Source organism: Condylura cristata, unplaced genomic scaffold (genome assembly GCF_000260355.1).
Source record: "Condylura cristata isolate star-nosed mole 26May11 unplaced genomic scaffold, ConCri1.0 scaffold00019, whole genome shotgun sequence".
In the NCBI taxonomy this organism is placed as follows: Eukaryota; Metazoa; Chordata; class Mammalia; order Eulipotyphla; family Talpidae; genus Condylura; species Condylura cristata.
This window is the reverse complement of record NW_004567120.1, coordinates 11,043,219-11,062,019: the sequence shown is the minus strand read 5'-3', so window position 1 is coordinate 11,062,019 and position 18,801 is coordinate 11,043,219.

The window sequence follows — 18,801 nt, the reverse complement described above, 5'->3', positions numbered from 1 at the left end:
CTTAAAACTCTGGACTTTCAACTCTGTTCCGTGGTTCTGAGTTTCTGTTTCTGTTCCAGTACCATCCTGTTTTGATTACTCTTACTTGTGTAATATTGTTTGAAGTCAGAAGTGTGATGCTTCCAATTTTCTTTTTTTATTCTCAAGTTTCTTGTAGCTTATTCAGGGCCTTTTGTAGTCCCATATAAATTTGATAATTGCTCTACTTCTTTACAAAAGTCATTGGTATTTTGATTGGTATTTTGTTAAATCTCTAGTTTGCTTTGGGTAATATGGCCATTTTAATGATGTTAATTCTTCCTACGAATGAGCACTAGATATCTTTCCTTGTGTCTCCCTTTATTTCCCTTAATAGAGTTTTATAGTTTTTATTATACAAGTCCTTCCTCTTCAATAGTTTTATTCCAGATATTTTGCTCTTTTTTTGTATGAATGTAAATGTTACTGTATTTCTTATTTCCCTTTCTTCCGGTACATTGTTTGCATATGAAATGCCACTGATTTTTGTGTATTGATTTTGTATCCTGCCACCTTATTGCATTAATTACTATTTCTAGAAGTTTTTTTTTATAAGATCTTTTTGCTTTCTTCAATTATATTAGCTTATCTGTGAATAGTGACAGTTCACTTCCAGTTTGGATTTTTAAAAATTTATTTAGTTATATATCTTTTTACATCATTGTTCATTTTTTGTATAATACTTGCTTTCTCCTCTCAGTTTTACTCCCCATAAATTTTTCACCAGTTCACCCTGGAGCACCATCTCCATAGTCCCTTCTCCTGTTTTAATCCCTTTCCTTCCCTTCCCCTCCATAATGTCTCTGATCCATTTTTGCCTGTTAATTTTGGTTTTTATTTATTATTATTCTTATTTTTTCCTGATCTGTTGATTTCCCTATATTCTTCCTATAAGTGAAACCATCAGTATTTTCCTTTTTCCTTCTGATTTATTTCTCTGAGTATAATCCCGTCCAGCTCCATCCTTGTTGCTGTGAATGGCTTAAGTTTATCCTTTTTGATTGCTGAGTAAGTATTGCATTGTGTATATATGCTGCATATTCTTGATCCAATCATCTGTTTTGGGGATTTGGGTTGTTTTCATATCTTACTGATTATAAATGGTGCTGAAATAAACATAGAGGTGCTGGTATCATTTTGAATTAAGATTTTTGTGTTCTGTGGATAGATTTCTAGGAGTGGGAATATTGAGTCATGTAGTAGCTCCATTTTTAGTCGTTTGAGGAAACTTCCATAGTGGTTGGACCAGTTTTCATTCCCAACAATAGTGTAGGAAAGTTCCTTTTTCTCCACATTCTAGCCAAACAGCAATTTGGATTTTTTTTTTAAAAGAAATTAGGCAAGATAGAAAATTTTGCCTGATTGTTTCAGCTAGGATTTCCAGGACTGTGTTGAATAACAATGGTGACAGTAGACAATCTTGTTTTGTTCCTAAACTTAGTGAAAATACTTTTAGCTTTCATGATTGAGTGTGATATTGGCTGTGATTTTGTCATATATGGCTTTAAAATATTTAGATGGGTTATATTTATTTCCACTTTTGGAAGATTTTTATAATAAATGGATGTTGGATCATGTCAAATGGATTTTGGGCATCTACTGAGATGATCATGTGATTTTTGTCTTCCTTTCTGTTGAGTTGATGACTGACATTGTTCGATTTATATGTGTTGAATCAGCCTTGCATCCCTGGGGTCAAATCTGTTTGACTGTGGTAGATGATTCTTTTGATATGTTCCTGTATTCAGTTTGGCAGGCTTTTGTTCAAAATTTTTACACTAACCTCCATCAGATATATTGGCCTATAACTTTATTTTTTACTATCTTTGTGGGTTTGGTAGAACTCATTGGCGAAGCCATCTAATCCTTGGCTTTTGTTCTTGGAGAGGCTTTTTATTACTCTTTTAATTTTAGCATTTGAGACTAGATTCTATAAGCTCTTTATTCATCTTCAATCTTGGGAGGTTATATGAGTAATAATTTGTCCATTTCTTCTAGGTAGTCCAATCCATTTGCATAGATAATTTTTAATAGGTTCTTACGATCTTGTACATTTCTGCAGTATCTGTTATAATTTTACCTCTTTCATTTCTGATTCTATTAATTTGGATTTTCTCTCTTTGAAAGCATAGCTCATGGCTTATCATGTTTTTCGCCCCCAAAAGAACAACTCGTGGTTTCACTTATCTTTTGTACTGTCTTTTTGCTTTCTATTTCTTTTGTGCCTGCTCTAATTTTTATTATTTCTTGTTTCTACTGTTTTAGTGGGTGCTTTTGCTTTTCTTTTTCTAGTTTCTTCACCTTCAGTTAGATTGTTAAATTGAGATTTTTCGTGTGTGTGTGTGTGTGTGTGTGTGTGTGTGTGTTTAATGTGATTCTGCATTGCTATGAACGTTCCACACGGTACTGCTTTTTAATCATCCAGCAGGGACTGGTATCTCATCTCTCCATTCTCACTAGTCTCTAGATACTTTTTAATCTCCACATTGATTTCTTCATTGACCAAAGAGTTGTTCAAATGCATTCTGTTTAGTCTCCATACAGGTGGTTTGTCCCAGAATTCCCTTTATGCTTAATTACTAGCTTTATAGCAGTGTGGTCTGTGAAGATATTTGATATAATTTCTATCTTTATATATTTTCTGAAACATGTTTTCTGTCCTGTAATATGATCTATTCTTGAGAATAGTCCATGTGCATGGAGAAGAAAGTGACTCATTGATTTTAGGAGGCAAAACTTTATAAATAAAAATAAACCCACCTGATAATAATATTTCATTTAAGACCTTTATTTCTTTGTAATTTCCTGTATGGATGGTCTATCCTTTCTGTCAATAGTGTGTTGAAATCTTTGACAACAATTTTCTTTTTGTTGATACCTTATTTTAGGTCTGTTAATAGTTTTATACAACTAGGTGCTCCTATATTTGATGAATTATATCTTCTTGTATCTTTGTCCTTGGTTACCTTTTTATTTAAAAGTCTAGCTTAATTAATATCAGAATAGTAATTCCTGATGTACTTTCTGAGTTATTTGCGTGTATGACCTTATTCCAGCCTGTTTATTTTTAGTTTGTTTTTAATCTTTCAGTTACAAATGGGTCTTGTGTTAAAAAAAACACAGATGATTGGAATTTTTCACTTACATTGTTAGCTTATGTGTTTTTATTGATGAATTCAGATTACTTATATTTATGGTAATTATTGATATGAATTGTTTCTTTTCAGTAATTTTTAATTTGAATGTTTTATTGTTCTGTTATTTTGTTCCCTTTGTTTCTTTCTGTTCTTTCTGGATGGCTTTCCTTAGTTGTTTCTGCCAATTTCTTTGCATTTTCATCTGTGGGTGTTTATACTGGATGTTTGGTTATTGGTTACTATGGGGGTTTTATTTGCATTCTTATGTTTTAAAACCTTTATGAGTGGGTATCTGTTCTCTGATATTAACTATACTTGCTCTGCTCTAGCCATTTCTTCTTTGCCCTAGTGTAAGCTGCTGTGAAAGCATAGCATTTTTGTAGTTGGTAGTGGTGTCATATTACTCTTGTCCTTTGCTAAGGAGTTTGTGCTTCAGTTTTTCTTTTCTTATGGAAAACTCCTTTTAGTATATTTGAAAAGTTGGTCTGCAAACTACTTTTTTCTGAGACAACATTTATTACCCCTTCATACTTACTTGATTTTGCAGGATAGAGAATTATTGGCTGACAGTTGTCTTCTTTTAAGCTAGTGAATATTTTTTTTTCCACTCTCTTTTTGCCTGGAGAGTGTCTGAACTGAAATTTAGAGAAATCCTAATTTGGTAGCCCTTGTAAATTACTACTTTCCCCTTCCTTAATTTTTTTTCTTTATTATACATTTGTAGTAGTCTGTCAGTGTGTCTGGGTAAATCGTTTTGCATTTAAAACTTGGGTTTTCTCTCTGCTTGCTGGATTTCTATATTTAAATCATTCTATAGGTTTGGGAAGTTCTCATTTATTATTTTTTTTAAAATAGGTTTTCCAGTGCTGTTTCTATTTCCTTCCCTTATGGGAGTCCATCATTTTTAGGTTTCCCCTTGTGATTGAATTTGATATTTCGTGTAGATTTCTTGATGCTTTCTCTTCTTTTAATTGCATCTTCTACATTTGAAATTCTTCTGCCTTTTCAATTTTGTTTAAAAAACTGAGTTTGTCTGCATTTCATTCAGAATCTCCTTTTGTGATTTTTAAATATATAATATATAGTAATAAAGAACTCTTTTTGCTCCTGAATCTCTTTTCTGAGATCCTGTGTCTACCAGTGTGCTTTTACTGGCCTTCTACTATCTCATTTAACACATTTAATATTATTGTTTTTCAGTCGTTAGGTAAGTTTCTGCATTTCTATCTCCTTTATACTTGCCCCAGACTACTTTCCTTCTGATTTTGCTTTTGCATCTTCTGTTGAGATGTTCCTCCTTTCCTAGACATGCATATTACCTCATTTACTGCTATTTTTAATGTGTGTGTAAGTGGTTGCAGCACTGCGAATTTATCATTGTCCTCTTCTTATTTTACCTCAGGATTAGGTGGAAGGAGTGGATCTAGGATTTTAATACCCCATCTCGGTTTGAGGAGCGATGTTAGTAACCTCTATGTTTTGTTTGCAGCAAGCTGTATTCTGTTCAGTTTGCTTTACTTCCCTCCCCACCTCCTTGTTGCTCCTTGTCTTCCAGGGATTGTGCTCTATGAAGCTTGCGCCACCCAGTGGGACTGGTAATATCCGGGTCTTTAGGGTAACACTCGGAAATCGTTTGCACCTGACTAAGAGGCGCTACTGTGCCTATCGCAGGCTCCGGTGTGCCCACTTAACATGAAGGTGCCCACAATGGCTGCCGCTGCCCTGTCCTTGCCTCAGCTGCTGCTTCTGTGCCCATGGTTTTGCTTTCCAGAAGATTTGTGAGTTCACTCCCAAGCCCCTCTTTCTGTTGTTGGGTTTTTTGGTTTGCTTTTTGAGCCCAATCTGGCTAGGTCTGGCTTTTGTTTGATCTCTTCTGGGAGGGGTGAGGCGAGGGAGCTTTCACTGGCCATGCAGCCCTAATGATGGGTTCCCAGTTTCCCTGGTCAGATTCTGCAAAGGTCCCACTGCTCTGGGTTGGTCCCGGCCCCACTTTTGTGTCAGGAAAATTCCTCCATGAATTCCGAAGTATCTTGGGTTTTCCTTGGAGTAGTTTAGAAGTCAATCCCAGGCGAAGACAGTCTCGTCAACTTCTATCCTTTTCCTTTAGCTGCCACCAATGTTAGCTTTTGAATTCCTTGGGGATGTCCCTGGGCTGCATAGCTGGTTCTAAGCATCTGCATTTTTATAGAAACACATTTCAGTGTTTCCCCGCAACCTCATTTGCAAGGGAGAGGGTGACTCCATTGTTTTTTAAACCGCCATTATGTGGGTGGAGTTAGATGTGAACTATTATTTTGTATAACTTTTTTTTTAAAGATTTATTTATTTATTCATACAGAACTGGGGTACAGGCCAGAGACGCGGAGGGTGAGAGGATTCACCAGAGACAGAGTGGGGAGCAGAACAGGCTGACTGACGAAGAACACTGCTGAGGGGAGCAGCGGGCGGGTCAGGAGAGGTCTGCCTCGCCATGTGGTCACCCCCGGGGCAGGCGGGAATCGAACTCATGAGGAATTGGCTTAAGCTTCTTAGTGCTGTGCTTTAACCCGCTGCACCACCAGGGAGGGCCTATTTTGTATAACTTTTTAATTTTCCTCTTGTGATATTTTTTGTTGTGCAAGGATCATTGGTTGAAATCACTAAGTGTTATAGGGGAATATAGAAGAAGAGAAATGGAGACTAAAAAATGTGGATAGTACATATTGCTAATTCTATCTCATTTATCTGCATGTCAATTATGGGAATTAGATAATATTAATTCTGTTTTACAGATTGGAAAGACTGAAGTTTGAAGCATTAAGTAATATGTCAGGATCAGCTGGGTAATGGAAGAGTTAGGATAAATACCCAGGTGTGTATGATTCCCAAGACTCTCAAGTTTTTCTTATATAAACATAGTGCAAATGTGTTGTAGAGAATTTGCAAAATGTAAAAGGTGAATGGTGGGAAAGTCACCTCAAGTCACACCATTAACTTATTGTTAATATTTATTTTTTAAAAAATATTTATTTATGCATACAAGAACTCGGGTGCAGGCCAGATGTGGTGGGTGAGAGGACTCACCAGAGACAGAGTGGGAACAGAACAGGCAGTTCTACTGAAATACACTGCTGAGGGGAGCAGGCAGTGGGACAGGAGAGGTCTGCTGTGCCATGTGGGTGACCTCCCTGGCGGGGGATGGAATTTGTGCTGCAGTGGCTGGAGATGGCTTCATAATGCTGAGACTTAACTCATTGTACCACCAGGGAGGGCCTGCTGTTAATATTTCAATGTACATTTATACAACCATTCTAATATACAACAAATATACAAACGTACATCAAAATAAGTATCACATTGCATATATAGTTGTATCCTGATTATTTCGCTGAACATTATATTGAAAAAATAATCCAATTTCATTAACATTCCTTGAAAAATGATAAGTTAAAGATTGAATAATCTCTCAAGTAACTGTAGCACTGCATATTTGGCTAGATATTTTAATTGTCTCCAATTTTGCTATAAATAATGCTTTGGAAGAATTTTTTTTTTGTATAAATCTCTGTCTCTATTTTATAGGGTATTTTATAGGGTATGTGTCTAAAAAGAAAAAAAAAAGCTATGGCAAAGGATCCAAACAGTTTTAAGTCTTTTAATACCATATGCCCAATTTTTAGGAAAGTCTTTCCAATTTACATGCCAACATTCTGTTTATTTTCTTATTTCCTGCCAACATTAAAATCATATAAAATAATTATTTGTAAATTTGATAGGTGATAAGGTTGTTTTTCTTCTGTAGGTAATCTTTTCCTCCATTTGCCCTTCTGAATTTCAGACAGTATCAAATCAATCCATGCTTTCCTGTATTATTATATTCTACTGCTTTTATACCTAGAAAGTGCTTCTTTATTCTCAGGTTAAATACATGTTCGGTAATATTCAGTGGCCATATTTTTGAGGATTATTTAATCTTTACTTTGTTAATGTTAATGAAAATCTATCCTCTATCAGCTAAGCCACACTGCATTATCAAAGGAAGGAAAAGTCAGTGGTTTCCATCTGTGGGCCACGTGGCACATGAGACCAACACAATGTGTCAATCCATTTTACTTCCTTCACATTAACAGCTTCCTTTGCAAAATAATAAAAGGTGGCAGGAGTGATTAGAGTAACCGATGACAAGGAATGTTAGTCTGAGCTGATGCTATAGAGGAAGTGAGTATTGAACAGTTTTGTTTTGTTTTTTTAAAGATTTATTTATTTATACTTACAGAACTGGGGTACAGGCCAGAAGTGTGGTGAGTGAGAGGATTCACCAGAGACAGAGTGGGGAGCAGAACAGGCAGATTGACAAGGTACACTGCTGAGGGGAGCAGTGGGTGGGTCAAAAGAGGTCTGCCACGCCATGTGGGTCAGCTCCCTGGTAAGGGATTCGAACTCGTGCTGCAGTGCCTTTGGAGAGCTTCATAATGTGGTGCTTTAATCTGCTGCACCACCAGGGAGAGCCGTGATCAGAGTTTTTATTTAAAGGAGGACAAAATATGTTCAAATGGCATACTCCATGTCTGAGACAAGGTTTAGAGTATAACAATTTTTATATATAGAAAAGTCTGTAAGTAGCCCTCTGTAGCTATTATAATATATATGTATGTATATCACTTTATATATACATGTGTATATATGTATGTATTATTTTGACTGTTCAAAGCCTCATGTCCTCTCCAATTCTATCCCTTCCTTAGTCCCATGAAGAAATCTTAGTGCTTTGAAACAACAAGTTAGAATAACAGAGGTAGAAATTATCTCAGAGAGTATTTCATGCTGTGTAGAATCAGAATTACTTTCTGGAATAATATGATTTTGCTCAAATCACACAGTTTAAGTTGGCACTAGATTCTAAATCTTACTCCTACTTCAGTACTCTTTTCCATTACAATACATTTTTGAAAGGTCTCTGTTATTAGACTGTAAGTAGTCAATGATGATGTGCTCATGTTGAATTTCAAATTATGATAGCGTTTTGTTTTCATGTATCTCATCAAGCATTTAAACTGAAAATACAAAGAATAAAATATGTAAAAATGTAAAAGGTATGCTTTAATAGAAGCAAATCATGTCACCATGCTAACAGTCTTTCCCTCACTACTAAAGAATATTTCAAATTCTAATTAATCTCATCTTCACTTTTACTTTAAATACTTTAAGTGGCACAATGACTATGATATGTGGTAAAACTATAGCTCAGTTTTAAATCTTGTGTATTCAAGCTGGATGATTTCAGTTGTTCTTTAAACTTTCACTTTCAGTTATACAAACAGACAATAAACCCTTTGCTTTCAGACACACTCTAGAATTTAAATCCACATGTCACTGAGCTCTGGGACTTTTCCTTGGTATTTTTGGCATAAATCAGTCACTGATGCAAGTTCTTTGTGCACATCTTTTATGTTCCTGCTTAGGACTAGATCTCTTGGAAACAAAACGGTCCATGCTACTCTCTGATGAGGGTCTTCTTTTTCTTGATAGAGAATTTTGATGTTATATGATGGTTAAGGTCACATCAGGAAAGTTGGATAAGGGAAATAAGATTAGGCATAATCATTACTGTCATTACCAGCAACTACAAAAATTTATTGGATGTTTAGTATATTTAAGAGGCATAAATAAGTGGGAAAAACTTGTGGCCATAAGGTGCTTGCAATTCAGTTAGAAGAATAGAGCACCCTTGAAGAATAAATAATAAGGTGCAGTAATATATGTTAGGAACAAAACTCTGACCTTGTATTTGCTGGATTTGAAAGGCAGGATCAAGTACACATGCAGCGAGTAAAGGTTGGCGGGAGGTGAAAGGAGTTTCTGACAGGGATAACTGTATGTAAGCAGGGCAGAAATCAAATGTTCATTGCCTATTTTGGGATAAAACGGAAAAGAATAGATGGCACATGCCATGAAAAGTGTACTGATATTGGAGACAGGCAGCTAGATATTTGTTAAATTCCTGCATCAGTCATGTAGGCACTTATGATCTTCATCTTTCTGAGTCTCAATGTCTTTCTTATCAAAATGCTGATAAAACTATTCCTGTCATAGGGGTAGTCTGAGGATTACATGAATTATATGTAACATGCTTCATATCATCTGGCACATAGGTATTAATTATATCACCATTCATTTTTTTGATTGAGCTGGAGTAAAGATAGAGGGAGGAGAAGAGTGAGAGGTAAAGATGTGATGGGCCTCACTCAGGCTAACCGTGGGGAGCTGCTGAATTTACGAAAAGGGGAATAACGTACACAGTGCAATTTTAGAACTATGAACCTTTTAGTAATTCAGAATGTTGTATGGAAAAAAGAGAAGCTAGAGACAGAATGACTGTTATTGTAGTCAAGGCAGGAGGTAAAAGGCGTTTGTTCCATGGTGGTTGAACACATAGGCAGGGAGATACCACAATGGAGGAATTACTGCAACTTGATGAATGGTTATAGAAGGAAAGAAAGGAAGGAAGAATAAAAGATGACTTAGAGGTTTCTAGATTGGGTTTCTGGGGAAAATGAAAAGGCGGGGGAGATATTTCAAGGGGGGAGATATAATTATTTTGATAAATGTGAAATGTGAGTGAAGCAGTGCTATTAAAGAAGCAAGAATATTTCTTGTGCATCTGAAAACTTGTCTCTGCCACAGGTATTTTTTGAATTTTCAATGTACAAGAATATTTCTTGTGCATTTGAAAACTTGTCTCTGCCACAGGTATTTTTGAATTTTCAATGACAGCTGTTTGTGGTATGTGCTCACAGCAGTGTATGTGTGTGCATGTGCGTGTGTGCGCATGTGCGCACACATGAGAGAGAGAGAGAGAGAGAGAGAGAGAGAGAGAGAGAGAGAGAGAACACACGAACACACATCTTTTGAGCAAAGCAACCCGTGTTGATCTTAGCAGAAATGTCTAACACATAATTGGGGAGCCCATCTGTATGTCAACTATAACAAAAGAAAACACTGCCCTTTTATTATCACTCTGTTTCTCTAGATTAGAAAATATCTGCGTCTGACTATGGTAGTAATAACTGATGGGGACACCCCATATTGCCTCAGTTAAAAGTGAATAAATTAGATTGCTTTCCTAACTTCTATTTAATTTATTCCTGTTTTGACTTTTATTATTTCCTTTCTTCTGCTGGCTTATTTTGTTGCTGTTGTTGTTATTCTTTTTCCAGTTCCTTAAAGTGGGCATTGTTTCTTTGAGTTCTTTCTTGTTTCTTGATGTGAGCCTGTATTGCTATATATTGTCCTCTTACAATTGCTTTTGCTGTGCCCCCTATGTTTTGGAGAGTTATGTCCTCATTTTCATTCTTCTTAAGGTATTTTTGAATTTCTTCTTTGATCTCCTCATTGATCCAACAGTTCTCCAGTAGTGGGGGCTTCAATCTCTATAATGTAGGAGGGTTTCTTACCTGTTTCTCATGGTTTATTTCTAGGTTGATGCTTTCATGGTCAGAGAAGATAGTTGGTATGATTTCGATCTTAGTGTATCTTGTGTCACAGTATGTGATCAGTCCTGGAGAATGATCTGTGTGCAACATGGATGGAGTTAGAAGGGATTATGCTCAGTGAAGTAACTGAGAAAGAAAAAGAAAAATATAGGATGGTTTCACTTAGAGGAGAAATATAGGGAATAGGGAAAAACTAACAATTAAAAAGACAATAAAACAAAACTAAACAAAAATAATCAGACAACTGTAAGCCAGAGACATTTTGCAGGGGAGTGGGGAGATAGAGGGTACAAAGTGAGGGTGGGAAGAGCACAGGGAGTGACTAAGGTGATGGTGCACAGGTGAATTGGTGATGGAAATTCTATGGGGACTATACCTGATGTGAAATATATACAAATAAAGAAACTAAACATTTACAAAAATCAAACAAAAAATAGACAATCTGCATATATTTGCACACAAGTTCTTAGACATTCTGAGGGAGATTGTTTCATGTGAGACGTCTTGGAAAGGTTCCTAAAGGATAATGATTTTGTATTAGAAAACAAAGAAAGTCATATTGATTCCTATGAGTGAATGAGACCTCAGTTTTGAGAGTGTAACAGGCAAGGCATTATAAAGTTAAGGAGAAATGTTGTTCACTGACTGGCAGATACATTTTACAAGACAGCTAAAGTATCCAGAAAAGGTGGCTAGAATTACAAAGTTTAGTAGAAGCATATGGTCATACCACACCCATCTCTTTAAAAACATTTAAAAAAAAACAACTATGGGATAAAAGGATAAAAGGAAATATATTTAGACTAGTATTTCCCAAACCAATATTCTAAGGAATATTGTCAGAATAATTTAACATCTAGACAGTATTCTAATGTCTTGTCAGAAGTTGTTTTATGGCCTAAATTCTATTGTCTTTATGTATCTACTCATGGACATTCATATCCATACAATATCATATATTATATATTTAGTATATCACAGCTCCTATGTGGTCTATCAAAAAGTTAATTAAAAATAAGTAAACAGGCCCTCCCTGGTGGCGCAGCAGATTAAAGCACAGCACTGAGAAGCTAAAGCCACTTCTACATGAATTCGATCCCCGCCTGCCCCGGAGGTGACCACATGGCGCGGCAGACCTCTCCTGACCCGCCCACTGCTCCCCTCAGCAGTGTACTTGGTCAATCTGCCTGTTCTGCTCCCCACTCTGTCCCTGGTGAATCCTCTCACCCTCCGCCTCTCTGGCCTGTACCCCAGTTCTGTATAAATAAATAAATAAATCTTTAAAAAAATAAGTAAACATATCCGCCTCTGAAGAATTTAGGCACTCAGAGTGGGAACAAACTCAATGTGCAGAGGGGCCTAAGAGGCGCTCCGCGGGCAGCACGCTCACCAGAGGTAGGCGTTATTCCTAGGCACTGAGAAGTGAAGTGTTGAGTGTTTTGGAGGTGGCCCTCTGAATTGCGTTAGACAATAACAACTTGTGTGATAGTTTAGATTTAATAAACTAGCTACACCAATAAAACTGTATTTTCATGATTTTTCTTTTATAGGAATTCACAAAGTTGGACAAAGCTAGTTGAACGTGAAGTGGTTAGGGAGGTCAGACTTGAGTGATGTTCTCTGTGTGTATAGCAGTGTGTTGCTAACTGTCTCCCACATCATCAGCATGTTTAATGGCTTTGTTCTGCTTTGGCCTTCAAATCTGCAGCTCTTGTGTTAATTACACAGAGCTTTCAGATGATTCTTTTCCAACAATTCATGCTTAAGTAAATTGATCTCCTTTTTATTTCAGCTGGTTGGGGCAGCAGTGAAGTAAGCTTTGTTCCCAGGATGGGGACCCCCCGGCACCTCCCCAGGCATTCAAGGCCAGCTGGTTTGAAAAGATTTTTTTTCCTCCATATTTAGACAATTTGGGACCGATATTGTATGGGTGTGAAAAGAGACTGATTTTACCTGACTGAATTATTTGTCCCCTATTGATTGATTGAAAGGAAGTGGAGGTTGTGGCGTTGCTACATATACTCAAACATTCTATACTCAGTCAGGGATGCAGAATAACTTCTGCCTGTTTTGTTCTACTTAAAGAAATTGCTTTGTGTTGCTAGAGAATAGCTGACCCCTTCATCCTAGTCACATTTTATCCTTGAATAATGAGGAGAAAATCTCCCCGCAGTAAATGTTCAGTTTATGCTGTTTTTCTCACTTCAAAAAGAAAAAAAAAAGCTTTATGAAATAATGATGCTATCCTCAGCTGAAAATAACGGTTTGTCCTTAATATCTTAATCAATAGTTAGAGTTTGGAAGGTCAGCTCATCTCTGGACTAAAGCTGGAATCAGCTGTCCACCATAGAAATGAAGCCTGGCAAAGAAGGCTGTAAGCTCATCCAGCAGCTCTTGGTCTGCATCTCAAATGTGAGAGTTTGCTAGTTTTCACTATTTATCTTTGACATCTTGACTATGAGTGTTCAGTGCTTGCTTAGCCTACGTATGGATTCCTCTAAATCCCTATCGTCTTCCGATTATTCTGCACACATCTGTGAGAAAGAATTTGAAGTATGTTCCTGTAAGAGCCTGACTCAGATTTTGAGGATCAGTGTGGCATTTATTAGTTTATTAATGCAATCAGAGATTCTTTTAACATTTTTTTGATTACCTGGTATGTTTCAGGCACAGGGGTAGATAATGAAAATACAAATAAACTCACTGCTCAAGTTTAAAACACCCCATGGACCATCTTCATTTCCATGCAAAAATCACTCAATTTATTTGTACCATTTTAAATTGATTTAAGAGTGTTGACCTTAGATGATCTTCTCATGTACATGTATTTGCTCTTTGTTTTGAAGTGGATGGATTTGGTTCAAGTTTTGTTCTTTGATATACATCAGCTGTCTGATCTTAGGTACATCACTAAACTTTACCTATTTCCTATTTTCTTACCATATTTATTTTCCTTATTCATATTTTCTTAACTCTAAAATGTGGATAACAAACTGTAAAAATTGGGTTGTTGTGAAGATTGAATGATGTGGTGTCTGGCGTTTCATTACAATTCAATAAATGCCAGGTTATACTTTGAAAGAAAATCTTTTCCATTTCCACTAATGTCCACAAAAACTATGGACTGAAAAAAATGAACACATTCGAAAATGGTGAATTCTTAATCCTCTCTCACTGAGAGAGTGAAAGACCTAATGTACAAGAGTATTCTGCACATTATAAAATTCTGTTTACTAATAAGCCTATGTCATTCAGCTCCAGGATAGAACTACTCAGGCTTAATTAGCTGTTTAGTATTTGTTGTGCTGTTGTGCTTTAGTTCTGGTATGTTGAAGACAGCTTCATCAGGATTTTTATTTCAAAATCAGATGGTTTGACCAATTTCCCTAATTTCTATCACTTTCAGTTTATATGTACGCTGTACACCTTCAGAGGCATATGAGTATTTTTGTGTGTGTGTGCAAATGAGAGCTTCTAGAACCTTGAAAAACAAAACCCTCTTCACTTTCCCCTCCCCATCAAAAAAGGATTCCTCTTTTACAAGATATTTTTCTGACTTATGATATTTAGTGATAAAAATGAGATTATTAATTAGTGCATTTAAACAGAGATATAAGACATTTAGCATTATTTTATATAGAAGCAATGACTTTTGTCTGATATCAACATAATTTCCAAGCAAGCAATCTTTCCCCTCCTTATAAACTGTCTCACCTTTATTCCCTCAAACCCCAGTCAAGTACTAGAGAATAAGTATCTCCAATGAAGTTGGTGGTTTTATGTGAATGAATGTCATTTAGAAGGTAATTTCCCCTAGAAATCAACATGTCATTACAGTTGATGTATGGCCATGATGTTGTATGGTATTAATGAGCTCCCTAAAGGTAAAATTGGTACCAAACATTACGGATTTTTTTTTCCTGCAAATTTTATCGCAGTGTTCACCAATCACTCATATATAATGTTCATTGTAATATGCTCCAGTTCCGTCCAGATAATTATTCTTATATGACCGGGTTTACCTACATCTTAACACATAAACAAATCTTTCATTATCTATATTCAGAAAGTGGCCCACTCGAAGATTGGCAGTTCTTATCTGCAAAATGAAGCCGAGGGCCTTATTCTAATATGATGAAATATCAAAGACTATTTAAAGCTTTCAGCACAGTTGGTTGTAACTTCTGATAAGCAGGCCAAACATGTCCTTACTTAAAGAGAAAATCATCAGCTGTTCTTGGCTTATTTAATTAACTTAGAAAAAAGTTCTCAAATCTTAGTTATCTCAGGTGTCATTGAATGTGTTTCATTGATAACCTCCACTTTGTACCATTAGCAGACCACTTTAACAAATGTTGGCATTCATGTTGTCATTGAGGTAATAAATTACTTACTTTTAGCAGGACTGTGAGAATAGGCTATTTCCACATAGGGGCTGTGGATTATTGCAGGCTTGAATCTCACCATTTAGCTGATGAACCTAAAAATCTTTTCTCCCCCTGTTCCTCACAAATTTATCTTTAATTTTTTTGGTGAGAACATTAAATTCTTCTCTCCTAGAACATTTTAACTATAAAATAGAATATTGTCAACTTTAGTCACTATGTTTTTTTTTTTTTAAAGATTTATTTATTTGTGCATACAGAACTGGGGTACAGGCCAGAGGATCAGGGGCGGTGAGAGGCTTCACCAGAGACAGAGTGGGAAGCAGAACAGGCAGATCAACGAAGTACACTGCTGAGGGGAGCAGCGGGCGGGTCAGGAGAGGTCTGCCACGCCATGTGGTCGCCTCCGGGGCAGGCGGGAATCGAACTCATGAGGAAGCGGCTTTAGATTCTCCGTGCTGTGCTTTAACCCGCTGCGCCACCAGGGAGGGCCTAGTCACTATGTTTTATATTATCAGTAGTTATTTAATAGCTGAAGCTTTGTACTTCTTTACCAAACTCTTTTATTTTTCCCATTCACTAGCCCCTGACAATGAACGCTTTAGAATGCGCCCTTCGATAGCTTAGCTAGTAGAGCGGAGGACTGTAGACTGGACTCGTGTAGGCTTCCTTAGAAAGGAAATGCAATCGCTTTGAGCCTACTACCTACCTCATAGAGCTGTTTTGGTTACTAACATTGGAATGCCCATCATAAAGAACTTAGTACCTGGTGTATATTGGATACTAACAGATTGGTAGACATTATTATTATTATATGTTTTAATGCACCTCAGACAAAATAATTCTATCACATGAAACTAGATATAGGCATTTTCCGTTCTCAGCTAACTGGAAAAAGCTAAGTTGTTCAGTAAATAAGGGTGCTGTAAATTTGCACACACAGGCATATCATACAAGGGGTACTCTGGTCCAGCAGCGCACCACCATCGGGTACAGAAAACCAGACACTAACTTCAAATACTTTGAAAAGCATCAATCTCCAGAAACACTTTGAAAAGCTTAAGAATTTGCTGTCATGAATAAATAGATGGCTACTATAAACTTGAATGTCCTTTGATAAGCAGAGTTAAAATTCCAAAGGCAGTGCTCTATAAAATAAATGAATTCTATAGGAATGTGTGGCTCTAAGTTCAGCACAGCAACTCAATCATGTTTTTTACTCATTATTAATTTCAAACCCTTGAAGCATTTTGTTTTGTCAGTTGTAAAGTTGTGAGTCAGAGAGAAAAAATAAAGAAGATAAAAATGAAAGCAACTCCCTACTAGTCCACTAAAACATTGCATGCAGCAATGATGACTAGTGATGTCTAATAATCCATCTTCATACCATTCCTATCAGCCCTAAAACTGTCTTCCCTAAAAAGTTTTATTAGAGTGAAAATGTAGTTTGATTATTTACTCTAGTGTATTTAAGCTGGGCTTGGGACTGAAAGTATTTGGGAGGTACACACAAATGGAGCTTCTTATTCATAGTAAAATGATAAGGCATTTTTTTCCAGCAGGACTCTGAGATTTTGAAAAACAGCCTGTGTGTGTGTGTGTGTGTGTGTGTGTGTGTGTGAGAGAGAGAGAGAGAGAGAGACAGAGATTTTCAGTGAAATAATATCAAAAGTTGCGGATTGAACATGTCAGAGCCCTCCAGGGCTAGGACAGTGTCATTTCTGAGTGTATTCTTAGTACCCACATAATGCTTGCCCAACACCACCTACTCAGCTAATGGACATCCAGCTGAATTTTGTGAAAAGCTTGACTGATACATTCCGCATTTCCTTTTGTTCAGACTGTGAGGCAGAGTGTTGGGCAGTAGAGCTCTTCCTGTGTGTATCCTTGGAATAAGCATTTCCTTACTAGTGTCATTCTCATGGCAGGGATCAACATTGCAGCTTCCTATGTCCTGTCTACTTGAATTTCTTGGAGGTCTTAAAATTCACAAATATTAAGTATCAGGAAAAGAAAAAGAAGCTAAAAGCTCATATATGAGCTCTTCCATCCACACATTATAGATGAAATATTTAGTGTTTTAAATTAAACATGGCTAAGAATCTTATTCCAGAGAGGCTTTTGCAACCACCCTGCTTACAGAGCTGTAACCTTGGAACAGAATCTGCATATGAATCAAGGTCAGCCTGTTGGAGGTTCTCTAACCAAAGTCTAAATTCAAAAATCTCAACCTCAGGGAAACTGCGGGGGCTTGGATAACAGGTGGGAGTACAAAACTGCGGGGGGCGGGGGGAGGGGCCGTGTCACGTTTAGGGGACTTGTGCAAAACCTGTACCATATTTAAGGTTTGACAATTAATGCTCATTCTTGCCTGCTTGTTTTTTTTTTTTGTTCAAATTAATTCATTAGAAAAGAGAAGAAAGACATCATTTTTAGATACAGCTGAACAAAGCAAATCAAAATTTAGCCAGTGCCGAGAGACCTGTAATAGCCATTTTAAAGAAATCCATGGCCCCCTATACTCTGCAGTTGATCAGCTTATTTTATAGTATAATATTCAGTATCACCCTTTGTGTGGAGTATTGATCAAAACAAAATGTATGCAGACAAAGGGCACTAGTGTGAGGATGAGTTTGGAGATCAGATAGGAGAGGGACTGTTGGCCATACCAAGAATCACTCAAGGGAATGTTGAAACTATTAAATGACTTGGTTTATTTTGATGAAAATCCAAATCACTGTAGCCTAAAGCGCCTTAAAGCTGAGGAAGACCAAAAACAGTGAAGCAAGATTTATTCCTAGCAAAGCTAGGAATTCTGTTTCACTGTTTTATGGCCTTTTGCTTCCCACATGCCCACCTCCTGCCACACCCCCATCTGATCTCCACATAGCTCGCTTAGAATACCATCCAGAACAATCCTTCGCAACACAGCGCAGGACAGGACACTAAAGCAAAATGCAAATCTGCTGTACATGCTCTAGTTCCTGCCTACTTTTCTTCATTGCTTCTCTCTTTCTAATCACTTGCTCTTATGTTTCAGTGACATGCACCCTATTTTTGTACTTAGGCATGTATCAAATTTTTTCTTGCTTCAGAAACAAGCTATTACTCTGGAATCTAGTATTTCTGTTAAGATGTCAGCTGTCGGGACCAATGTGTGCTCTCATGACACTAATACATTCTTCCTCCCTCTTGCCACCTCTGACTTCTTTTGCTTCTGTTTGTCATTGATTTTTATTAGTTTTTAGTATGATATGCCAACGTGTGGTTCTGTTTGTATTTCTACTACCAGGGAATCAGTGAACTTCTTGAATCTGTAAGCCTTTTTCAGTCAACTGTCAAAAACTTTCATCCAAATATTACCTTCATTGATTGGTTGATTGAGTTTTTAATGAATTATCATTGTTTTACATCTTTGCTATTATTTAACAGTACAGAGTTTCTCTGTCAGGTGTGGTCACCATTAATGTTTAGTCACCATTACTTCTTTCTGATTCTTTCTTTCTTCCCCTTCTGGGCTTCTGGTCACATAAATGTTCTAGAAATTGCACTGGAATATTCAGATGCTAATTTATTTTTGACTCCCCAGCCCATGAGATCGCTGTTTGTATCTTTGATTTTAGCCATCACCTCTGCTCAGTTTCTCATTCTCTCTTGCTAACTTTAGGAAAAGCTGGTGAAAGCCCTTAAGAGTTGGTCTCATCTTGGTGAGCTTTCCTTCTCTTTGGAGTCTTGGCCTCTTGGCTTCTTGATTGTAAGCCTTCCCCTTGTCACATCAAGGCTCTGTTA